Genomic DNA, 12,671 nt, shown 5'->3' on the forward strand with positions numbered 1-12,671 from the left:
ATGAGCATAAGTGGAGCAAAACTGAGACTGGGGGATTGTTCTGAGACTCTGAATACCAACAATATATTCGAATCCAGTAATTTACTATTGCCAACTTAGTATGGCTCTGTGAAGCACTTTAAACTATATTGCAGACTAGAGTGGTCATTTGATGGGTGAGAGGTTTTTGTTTTATTTTCCAACAGGTTTATATGTTTTTCTTTCCTTGGCAACAAGACTCCACTATTGCTTTTCTACTCTCACAGCCCTGTTCTGCTCTGCCCAGCGTGGGGTGTTAGGAAGTGATATGGAAAATGATTCTATCTTTACTCCAGGAACATGCCCCAAAAAATGAAGCAGAAAGACTGGCTTTGTTTTCTCAAGGACCAAGAATCTAATAAAAAGGTGAGCTGCTGTAGGGATGAGGAAGGGGGAACCTGAGGGAGTAAGACATCTATCACTCAAGCTGGGCACCTGGAAAGTGTCTAAATGAACATAATTTATACCCCAGGATTTCCCAGTTTGATTTAATTTCTTGTGCTCTAAATGGCTGGCTTAGTGTGACATATTCCCTATGGAAGGTAAAAGCACAAAATTGTAATTGGGAATATATAAATAACAATGTCTGTAATAAAGGATAATCAGAAGATGTGAAATCTTCACCCAATGCTGCTGATTCCTTGCCTTAAGTCCTTCCATGTGTCTTTGCAAAGCTTCAAATGTGGCTGTGATATAAACAAAGAATGATTATGAATTGTATTAATGATATGATTAATAATAAAGTCGCATCTTTGAAAAATGAAAAAAAAATGCATTATGATTTTAAGTTTCCTTAGTGTTATGTAAACAACATGGAGAATTAAATGAATTTGAATATTTAAATCCGGAGGAAAATACTATTTCAGCCATTTGTCAGTAACTCAAATGAATTCTGTGGCCTTTCTTCTGTCAGTTGATTGAGAGTTTTCATTTGAAACTGGTAGAATTCCCTGATGCAGGCAGAAGTGCTGCTTTCAGTGGTCTGGCTAAAACACAGAGTCTAGGGGAATGACGTTTTCCTACAGCACTGAACTTGTCCCTATAATGTGGTACAGCTCCTCGATAATAATTAGTTGTGAGATCTTGGACTAGTCACTTAGACTTACACTTCAACTGTAAAATAAGAGGTTTGTTTAGATGATCTTTTATCCCCTTGCAACTATTAAATTAGGGTATTCTGAGGTACTTCCTGACATCCTCTAGAGTGGCAGGACCACCAAATGAGCTGAAGTTTATTCTCAATCTCATGCAAATAAAGCTCTAATTTTAACAACTACATGATGTATTTTTGGTGGACAATTTGGTTGACAATTTCTTTCATATCTAAGTTCCTTCAGGAACTAAAAAAGAGCTCTTCCTAGAAAGTTATATTTATTATTATCAGTTTCAAATGGAACATAGAAAGAGTGTCAAGTATTCATTTTATATACTTTTCCCAAGCCATTTGCTCCTCCTTCTCCTCTTAGACATTATATTTCTTTCATATCACTCTTCATCAGTTTCCTGGAATTGTCTGCTCACAAGTCAATGCTCACCAATGAAATGAGTGTCTTCTCCACAAAGATGCTTGATTCCAATGCATGTGTCACCATGCTTTGGACCATTTCACCCCAACACCTTTGTTATAATTGAAGAACCCTTAAGCAAAGGCACTCAACCACAGTGACTTACACAGTCTGTGATGTACGGCCCAGAGTTAAAGATCTATTCGTTGTAGGTGCTCTCTGCAGGACCGTGACCATCTGTCTCAGATCATTTTCCTGAGAACTTGAATACAAAGTATAGAGAGATTAGAAGATATAGCAGCACAGAGGAAGACACATATAGAGAGTCTGCAATAAACAGGAGCCATGAGTAAAGCCTGGAGGTAAGCCTGACCTCAGTCAAAAGCAGAAACAGAAGTAGAGAAAAAATTACAGAGAGAAACTGAGTTGAGCACTAAATCATTGCTAGAATTGTTGGACAACTAGAGCACCTTGAATTTTTACTGAGTTCCAGTTCTCCATGAGGCCTGATTAGGCAGCTGCTGCTGAGACTTCGTTCCTGATTTCTCTGTATGAATTCTGACCCAAAGGTGCATACCTTTCTGTTTTTTCAACCTATATATCTTCTCTTTGCAACCTGAGTCAACATAGGCAAGCTTCAATAAAATCCACTTGTTGTATCTGGTCCATATTTCCTGAATATGCAAAAGCCTAGTGTATATCAGCAAGGGTAGCAGAAGGGAGTGACAGTCCACATTGGTCTACATTTACATTTTCAGTAAAGAGTTTTAATAAAAGAATAAGAGGTAAAGGAATCTAAAACTAAAAGCTGAAAGTTTTTATAAGTATCCATAAGTTGAATTTATCCCTGCTATCCCTGTTCATCATTTGCAGAGATATTCAAGATTGAGGTGTAATGAAATTATTTTTAAATAGAATTGGGTTAATGTTATTATTGCTTTCATGAATCCCTGGTATCAGCAGTATGGCTTATCATTCTTTACCAGAGAATGTCAAAAGAATTGTATAAATTAGACCACAGAATGCTTACTCTGTCTGATCGTTGTTGAAGTATTTATCAGCGTGCTAATTAGAGTCCTGTTTATGAGGCTGAAAATGCTCAGGGCCAATTTCTCATGTAGCTCCTGTTGGTGGGCATAGTTTCCAGAAAAGCTTGGTTACATCTGGTGTGTACCTTGTAGCTCAGCATTGATATTTTATTCATTTTATAGCTAGCAGCAGTTTAGAAGGCAATATCTTTCTGAAACAGCGGATTCAGTACAAATAGCAATGTAGCTATGATATGGTTGCTCTGTTCTATGAAGTGGAAAACTTTAAAAGGAAAACCTGTGTGATTTGAATATCCTTGTAAACCGTGTTTAATGCACCTTTAAATGAAAGGAGAAGAGTTGATCACAGAAACAAAAGCACTCAATACATCCCTCACCCTGATCTGGTGCAAAGTAAAACTCATGGGATGTCAGGAGAATGAAAACCATTATCGTATGGCCATTTCAGAAACCAAGGAGCCCAGAACAACATTTTGACACATGGGGAAAAAGGCAATGCTCTCTCCACTCTGATTTAGTTTGTCAGTCAGGCAATGAGCCAACAACAAACTTACTTGGTTTGCCCAACACAATTGCTAATTTGAAGATGAGTATGTTTTCTTTTTCCTTTACTCTACCTATTCTTATGCTTAAATTGGTAGTCAGAACAGTAGAGATTAAGACCGTGCATTCCTCACAGTAGAAGATGACTAGTTTTCATTGACCTTAGGGCTGGCTAAGATGCAAGGGTACCTACTGACCAGTTTCACTCATTTATTTAGAAAGACAGATGGCTCTGGCTGGATTTGAAAATCTGTAAAGGGATAGTGCTATTTATCTAGTTAATTACCCCATCAAAGGTATGGCAAAAACTTATAGCAGTATCTTGCTCACAGCCATCAATACTGTGGTCCCCTAAATAACCCTTCTCATTATATTTTACACACAGTTCACAGTAGTGTCCTGTGATTTACAAGAAGAATGAAAGAAGATTAGAGAAGCCTGAAGGGATCCTCACAGTGTTACCAAATTAACAGATGTGGTAAACTCTGATAATCCTGAACCTTGGTGGTGGTTAAGACCAAGAAAGTATTTTCTAACTCTGTCTTTCAATCTCACCCAGAAAGGCAATTTAGGGCTAAAGAGAACCATAAAATATTGGAGTAAAGATGGGATACAGAAAATGAGCAGAATGGCCATTGATAAAATGCCATTTTTTCACCTTACTCTGAATACCAAGCTGACCAGGTCAGGCTAATACAAGTTGTCATCAAATGGCAAACAAAATTCAGGGAGTTATGGATGTGCATTTTTGTTGTCACCGTATGACAGTGGGGATTTTTCATAGGTCTTAGTAAAACGCTTCAGAACAAAGACTTGGGTCCACAGTGACACTTTTGGTAGTTTCTCCCTTGGTCTTTTATCTATCACCTTCACCTAACATTTTTATCCTAGTGAATTCTGGTTAAAACAAATATCAAAAGAATGTGCAGCCTGAGAGTAGCACATAAGAAAAAAAAAAAAAAAAGGAAGAGAACATCAAAGCCAACGTCTGTCCCCTCTGAGTTTGGGGATTTTTTTTTTTTAATCCAGTCACTGCTCTATCTTTGGTTCCTCTCTCTATATATATTTTTTAACTATAGCTCAGTATTAACAAAGATACCTGTAAATAAAAAGACTTAATATCTCTTCTTCTGATTTAGCATCTTCCTTGTGAAGGATGTTCCACTGGGCTTTGTAGAATTGGAAGGAGATGGTGACTCAGTCCTTACCCTCCAGACTTATCAGACTATGTTGTAAATGACAAACTAAGATAGAAAGAAGGGTGAATATGGATACAGTCTAGAAAATGGAGAGCCGGTAAGGAGAGATTGATTCCTACCAGGGAGATTCCTACCAGCCTTTTTGGAAAGGCTAAACAGAAAAAATAAAATTTTAAGTAGGGACTTGGAGGACAGAAATTTGGACACTGGTAAGAGAAATAAACAATTTGGTACAAAGAGAAACCATATGAAAAAAATTACAATCCATATCTATCTAATTAAAGAGTTAACTACTTAAATGAGGCAAAAGTTAGAATAAATTTAGAAAAGGGCATCTTTTCTGATGTGCTGGAGAGCAGGGTATTGGTGGAATGTGAGGGGAAATACTAGATAAAAATGTTATAGAGAGAGATGATGACCCACTTTGATGGAATGTTGTCCATCATGCTGAGGGGCCATGGAAAGTATTTGAAGAAGGGAATAAACTAAAAAGATATACTTTAAAAGGTACCTCTGTTAAGACTGGACTCGAATGTGGAGTGGCAAAGATACCATTTAATTAATTACTAGCGTGTTGGTAAATCTCAATAACATGTTTAAAGTAACTAATAATTCTTCAGTGTGTTAAAATGTACAAAGTTCTTTCACAGACATTTTCTCCTTTGAATACAGCCTGATATAAGGTAAAAGGACAGGACTGAATATGAAACACAGATATGAGATATTGTGGAGGCTGGACTGAGGACTCTGACCACCACTTGAATGGACGGTGAGAACACGGGCCAAGGACTTCAGTCTGGGTTGAGAGCTCCCATCATCATTTCCAGCAGCAACATGTTGAGGACAAACTAGGTGTTAGGCCCCGTGCTAAGAACTTATATTAGATGATCTCATTTAATCTTCACAATAACTCTATGTGCTCACCCTATGTCACAGATGAGGAGACCACGCATAGGGGATATCAAAAAATTTGTCCAAGATGAGATAGGTAACGAGCGGCAAAGCCAGGGCTTGTTTCAATCTGAAGAGGTCATAATACTGGTCAGTGACAAGCCTAAAAAACAAACTGTTTATATCTGCATGTTTTATATAAAATATGCATACCTTATAAAAAGTTTAATTTGACTTTTTTTCAGGTTATTCATTATTTGATTCAAGGATAAACGGTACTTTCTTTTAAAGTATGAGCCAGGAGCCTGTCAGATTTTATTATAATGGCAACAGATCCCATTTAAAGAAACTTGGCAATCTCTTGCCACACTAGATTTTGATTCAAATGGTGTACCAATAAGGGGAAGCCTCTCCAAGATGCTGTAGCATCATGAGAGAGTCACCTTTACTCTCAGACACCGCTTAGATCAAAAATCCTCAAGCCTTGAGTGAGGAAAATAATTTTCCTTTTACCATGTACTCACATATGACAGTATTTGCATACCTAGCGTCACCATATGCAGTCACAAAGTCATTTCCAACATGTCTGCCTTTCCGCACTCTTGTATAAACTATTATGGGTTTCTTCTGGAGTCTAACTTAAATCTTTGTGGCCAGTGGGACCACTTAGAAGTTACTGCTTCAGAGCACTAAGTGGGCCCTTGGCGGCACGAAACAATTAATGACTTGTCCAGAAATGCTTGGTTATAGCTTAAATCAAGAATAAGAATGAGGCTTTCTATTGCTACATCTTCCACAATGTATTTTTACAAAAGTGTAAATGTGTACATGTCAGATGGATTCTCTATGATTTTTATCTATGCTATGCTTAAAATCACAGGCTGCCTAGTGAGGGTTTCTTTTTCTCTATGTACTTTATTTAATTAGTCAATTACATTCTCTAGAGAGAGGTTGTATTTGAAAAGACCTATGCAAAGAAAGGCTTAAAGAGTCATACTATTATGAGCGTTTAGGGGCTCTAGTTAACAAGATAAAGCCATCCAGTCACAAAATATTAAAGAAATGATGAGCATCTCTTTCCATAAAGTAAATATTATCGTGTTTCTCATCTTGTCTTTCCCTTGTATAGGTGTGTCACTTATTTTGTTCATAAATTTTTTTCCTGTAGTAAGAGAGGAAATAAACAACAGTCTGTGTGAAAACTCTTTTCAGAGAAAGCACTGGCAGGGGGAGATAGTCTATTTAAAGAGTATTGTGTCTTTGGTTAAGCCGGAAATGAATTTGCTACAAAAGGTTGGAACCTGCTCTGATAGAATTGAAGGTAATTAAAATCTAATGGTAGAATCTAACCATTTAAATTGCAATTTAAATTGGTCAAATAGGATTGAAATCAGAACAGTTGACAAGCTGAAAATGGGACTATAAGAGATTCACTGTGTGCATGTGAACTATTTGCTTACTCTGGATTGAAATGCACATTGCATGGATGAAATGAAATACTTTCTAAATTTATATGACTTTTCATTAGTATAAAAAGATGGTTGTGAGGATTTGCATCTTACAATATATAATGACAAAGAACAACTGGCATAAAATTAAAGGCTTTCAATAACAAACAAAAGATGATTAGGTATTTGCTGTTTATGAGATCTTATTATATTAGTATGTATACTTTATTATATAGAGTCTGAAGATGGGAATTGCAAATTATCGAATTACATTTATTGCTGGTTTAACCTAAGGCTCCATGGTTAGGCTTAACATATTTTCTCTACAAGTGTGGAAAACTTAAAGTGCCAATGCATATGTTTCCACATGTAATTATACTACTTGTGTTAATTTGTTAATATATTGAAGTAGTTTGACATATGAGGCAGAAGAAATGTGGTCTCTGCATTTCTTACAGGAAATTAATAAAGCACAATAATAAGGAATCTAATGGAAATTTACAGAGATTATGATTTGCCAAAGTAAATGTAGCATCCCAACTTTTTACTCAACATTCTTTCCAACATATCACTAATTCCTCCCACTTTGCATGTTACCTCAAAACCTGGGTACAAGTTACTTTTACTACTGACCTCCACAAATTAGTCATAATACCACCACATTACTTCTGTCAGACTCCATCTTGTTCCAAATAACCAGGGAAAGGGTTTTCAGGCCCCATTGGCGAGTAAAATCTAGATCTCTGAACAAGGCCACGAAGTGAAATACAGGGATAGAAGAATACTTAAAGCACTAACAATAAAAACACTGAATTGAAATTGTTTTCAAATTAAGGATTTTGTTGCTTGTGATACATTTATGCATACAATCCCCCCCCATGTAGATACACACATAGATGCATTTTTCAAAAACTTTAGTTTCCTGAGAATGCTGTCTCTCAAGGAAATGAGTGCTTCACTCATAGTAAAAGACTCAACCACCATATAAAATAACCACATAACCTCAAGGGAAATCATTATCCTAAGAAGGAAAGGGAAACACAGGGAGGAAAAATGTTTCAGTAGAAGTAAGAAAACCTGGGTCTCGCTCCATTAGCTTTATTAAAATTATGGACAAGCAGATGTTCATGAAAGGCAATGTATTTATGTGTTTTCCCATAGAAACAATGTTGAAATCGAGAGCTGTGTTCTTGACAAGAGACTTGGCATAAAAGTAAGCCTAGCTTAGGCCAACGATGTCATAAAAACAAGCATAAAATTCTTCCATATATTTAATAGTAAAATTATGCTCGGAGTCCAATAAAATGAGCATAAATACCTTATACACATTGATTATACAGGAGGGCACTCTGCGCTATAAAGCATACAGGCAGCACATAAATAAAATTGCACTATACTATAAATTAAAGCTACTTAAAATTAATATGCTAGCTCTAATAAAAATTAAACAGTTAATTAACAGTATTTTTGCTTGCCTTCTTAGAAATGTTATGATTTGAATGGCCTGAATGGTCTCTGCAATTGCTGCCTAGGGAAGTTTTTCTCTTCAGAAGATTCCCTATGTTGACCCTCATGATCCAGGCTGTAAGAGATTCTGAGCCTGCTCGGCAGACTCAAGCATAAGAGAAGTAAGCTGAAAATAAGCATAAATAAGAACCCACATAAACAGGATCTCCTGGGGGTGGCCAACCATCTAAAATTCAAAATCAAGCCTCAGGAGACTTAGACATGATCTCGGCTGGTGTAAAATTCCAAGGGGGAGAAGTGACAGAGGAGAAGACCCAAAGAAGAACTTTCTAATATTGGGGCTTCGGTCAAGGAGCTATGCAGCTCATGACTCTAGCAGAACAGGACCCAGGTAGCAGTTGATAAGCATAGAGGCAGAGAAAAGTGTTTTGCAAATTGTCAGAAAAGTAGAGAACTTTTGGGGATCAGAGTCAGGGATTAGAACTGACGTCCAGTCGCAAGAGGTGACAAATATCAAGAAAGAGCGCATCCTGATGGACACATAGATGACCAGAGAATTCCAAGAGATCCAATGGCAATGGGTCTTAGAAGCAGTAAGACAAACTTAAGATCCTATCATCACCCATGATGGAGAAGGGGCCCTTAATACTGCCATGTTTGTCTTCCTTGGCTCTAATCTGTATCTACAGTAACCTGCATTTTCTCAGCCTGGAGCAAGCAGGGACCTGCACTTTGCTCAACACACAGGCACTCAAATGTCATTCAGTGACCCTAACCTAATGCTCATAAGTCAAGTTCTTGTTTCCAGAGTCTCAGCGGTAGATAAACATTCTTTCTAACAAATTACCTTGGTAATATACAATATATTTAAAGTACTACCTATAGCTTTTAGTTTAAGCTTTTGAAGAAGAGCCAAACCTGGTGAATTTGGTCCTTTTGTTCATTTATTTCTTACTTGTTAAATTGTTTGCTCATCTCCCTCATCTCCTTCTAACGAGTGCTAAGGCTGCCAAAGAAAATACAAATAGGAAGCTGGGGGATATGTTTGGAAAGAAGGAACAATATCTGTACTCCTCTGCCTTAGTGCTATGCTATCTAGGGAGGTGTTTGTGGTTTGATTATATGTGTATGGGTTTGAAGCTTTTCATTTCAGTTTCTGGAATCGCATTTATTAACTCACTTTATTTGCAACACTTTAGCATAGATACAGAGGGATTATTATTATCCCCATTTTGCAGATGAGAAAACTAACTTGGAAAAGCAGTAAGCAGTAAATACAAATTCATGCTTTAAAAACTTGAGGCAGGGATCTTATATGGATTCTGCGCTCAAGTCCTTTCACATGGTTGATCTTCGAAAATATTTGCTGATGAATTCATTAATGACTTTTTCTGCCAAAGTACTATGTTTTAGGGTACAAGCAGGATAAGGAAGAAAAGTGAAGGCACAATAGGGCTGAGGAGTGAGGATAATGGTAACAGCTAACATGAACTGCATGGTTGCTGTATGTCAGTCATTGAGTAAGGAGCTTATACTCATTTCTTCTTAGAACTGCTTCTGATGGGTGCCTGGGTGGCTCAGATGGTTAAATGTCTGCCTTCAGCTCAGGACATGATCTCAGAGTCTGGGATCAGGCTGGGATCAGTCTGGGATCAAGCCCTGTGTCAGGCTTCCTGCTTAGGGGGGAGTTTGCTTCTTCCTCTGCACCCCCCTTTCTCTTTCTCTCTCTCTCTCTCAAATAAATAAATAAAATCTTAAAAAATATATTCTTTAGAACAGTTTGTGAGGGTAAGTAGTATTTTCTTCCATGTTGTATGTGTGAGGAAACCACAAGATATCTTCAGAGAAGAGATTCAAACCCAGGTAGGCTGACTCACAGCCCACGCTCTACACCTCCCACTACTGTATAGAAACAAATTAAGAAGTTAGAAGTCACAATAATGGCAAAGAGCAGGTGCAACAGTAAGGAGAAACAAGGCAAGGTGGAAGGTCTAATATCTACTGAGTGCCAGACCTTTGCACAGATTATCCCCAGTTCTCAAATTAACCTTGTTAAATTAATTAAAGAATGAGGCCATTAGACTAAGGTGGCCAATGTGAGCAAACCAAAGTCCAAGCCTGGTAATGCTTCAAGATAACGAAATCAAAATGCCGAGGACAACCACTCACAAACAGCCAGTGAGTGAGGCTTTCAGCTACAGCCAATGAATAATGTCCTTTCTTTGCTTCTGCCTTTTCTCTACATAAGTCCTTCCACTGGTTCTGTCCGTTAACGGTTCCAGCCAATTCTAGTTTGGCTCTGCACAATTCGAATGATTCTTAAAGTTTTTAATATTCCTCACTTTGTCTTTTAACAACCCAAAAAGTTGATTGAGAATCTTCTCCTCATAGATAAGAAAGCCGAAGCTCAAAGAAGCCAAATGACTTCTCCAAGGTCATGCAGCTAACCAATGACAGAACTATGATTCAAATCAGGTCTGATTCCAAAGCACGTATTGTTTTTTTCTATTATACAATATTGCCAGAGACCAAATGTATACACTCTAGACAATAGAAACTTTCCCATGTGCGGGAGCAGTCTCTGTCTCCAAGGACTGTGGTCCAGACAGCAGAGGAATTCCTTATGTGTGTGTCTTTGATCAAAGAACAGTCGTTCTCTAACTGGAAAGTTCATCCCTTTTATCTAAGCATACAAATTACTGCCTCCAGAGACTACACAAGGAAATATGAGGGAGAAAGTACACAGCTGCCCAGGCAGGTCAGCTGAATCAGCCCTAGCAATCAGTAAGTGCAAGTGTGATCAATTACATTTCCAGTTCTAGACACTACGTAGCATGACTCCTTCTTTCTATCAGGGAAGATACAGATGATGCCACATATGTATGGTGGTCTCCTTTCACCTTTCTGAAACTGCCTTCTATCTTATTCAAGAAGCATGGTTCTCAAACTTTAGCATGCAGCAGGATCAACTGAAGAGCTTGCTAAACAGAAAATATGGGGCTCCACCCCCCGAGTTTCTGACTGAGTAGGTCTGGACTGGGTCCTGAGAAGTTGCACTTCTATCAAGTTCCTAGATAAGACTAAGGGTGCTAGTTGGGGAACATACTTTAAGGACTATTAGTTTCCAACATATTTCTTTTTAATGCAGACCAATGTTGGCCATAATATGATATCAGCTATCAGGAATGAGCAATCTACTTTAAAAGCAAAGTATTCAATTCCTTGACTTTCAGGCTCCCAGGAAGCTCTAAGTACTGATCTGCAGAGCTTATGCATTTCACAGTAAGTTCCACATTTTCCCTGAGCGCAGAAAGCACAGATATAGATGACAAGTAAGACAAAAGCTAAAAACAATGGTGTTTATTACACCTTTGCAATTTATGCATAGGTCCTCACACCTCAGTTTGTCCTACGGGGTTTAGATTCCTTAGGTTAGCCCTGATAATCAATACAATCTAGAAAGTTTCACCTTATCAATATTTTTGAACTTGTTCATTTTTTCTGCCAATAATCAGATAGAAATAAGGTTTTGCTCATGTTTTGCAGATGATTTTTTTAAAAAAATAATTTTCATAGCTTCATTGTGAGCATTAGACTTTTATAGTTGTCAGAGCTCAGCAAGGGAAAGCTATGACTGTTTCATTTTGACAGTTTCTTTGGAACAATTATTTAATGTGAGCATTATTTAAATGTGAGAGTGGAATGAATATATCTTGGTGTGGTTTTTAAAATTTAGTCTCAACATCTTATTTTCCATCTACATTTAAGACAGCACATTATTCTTTACTTCTTGCCTTCCATTTACAGTTAGCACAGAAGTTTAGATACTGAGGGAAGTAATTTAGACTGAAGAGCAAAAAATACACATTTATGTGCTATCCTTGGCTCTGTTATTCCCTTAATCCCATCTGAAGAGAGAAAAATGTTGATTTTAAGCTGAGGCAAAACATGATATCTTTTGAACGGTACAGTTGACAATTTAGAAAAAGCCACACAGTCTTTAAGGCATTTTTTCAAACCCTTTGGGTATGTATAAAGTTACTTTCACTGGTTGCCATTTGAGGAAAGATCCATTGTCGAGAAAAAAATTTAACCCAAAGTGTTAATAAGTTAATGGAGGAAAGCTGCCGCAGGCTTTTTCCTCAGACCTGTAGGAATCTGGACCTTATATTTGTAATGAATTTCTGTCCACCCATTCTCAGGAATGCTTAATAGGTAATGGAAGAAATGTGAAGCGACGACAAAGCAATTATCACTGTTCTGAAGGGGAGATGGGGTGAGGTGAAAACGCAGAGAAAATAGTTCTTTGTTTACTTCAGAATATGGGCAGTGTTCAACCAAAGGGGGTAATCTGGAGAGTTTCTGTATCTTTTTCATATGCCATCTCGCTCAAGAATCAGCAAGCAGTGGCGTTATACTCATTCTGGAAATTGCCTGTATGTTCAAATAGCATTCATTACACGCAGCTTTTTCTCAGATCTAAAGGGCAAGGGGAAAACAGATTATTTGTAAAATAAAAACATAACGCTGGCATGGATTTTTTTCCCCCTC

The sequence above is a fragment of the Ursus arctos genome, unplaced genomic scaffold, assembly GCF_023065955.2.
Source record: "Ursus arctos isolate Adak ecotype North America unplaced genomic scaffold, UrsArc2.0 scaffold_4, whole genome shotgun sequence".
NCBI classification, from domain to species: Eukaryota; Metazoa; Chordata; class Mammalia; order Carnivora; family Ursidae; genus Ursus; species Ursus arctos.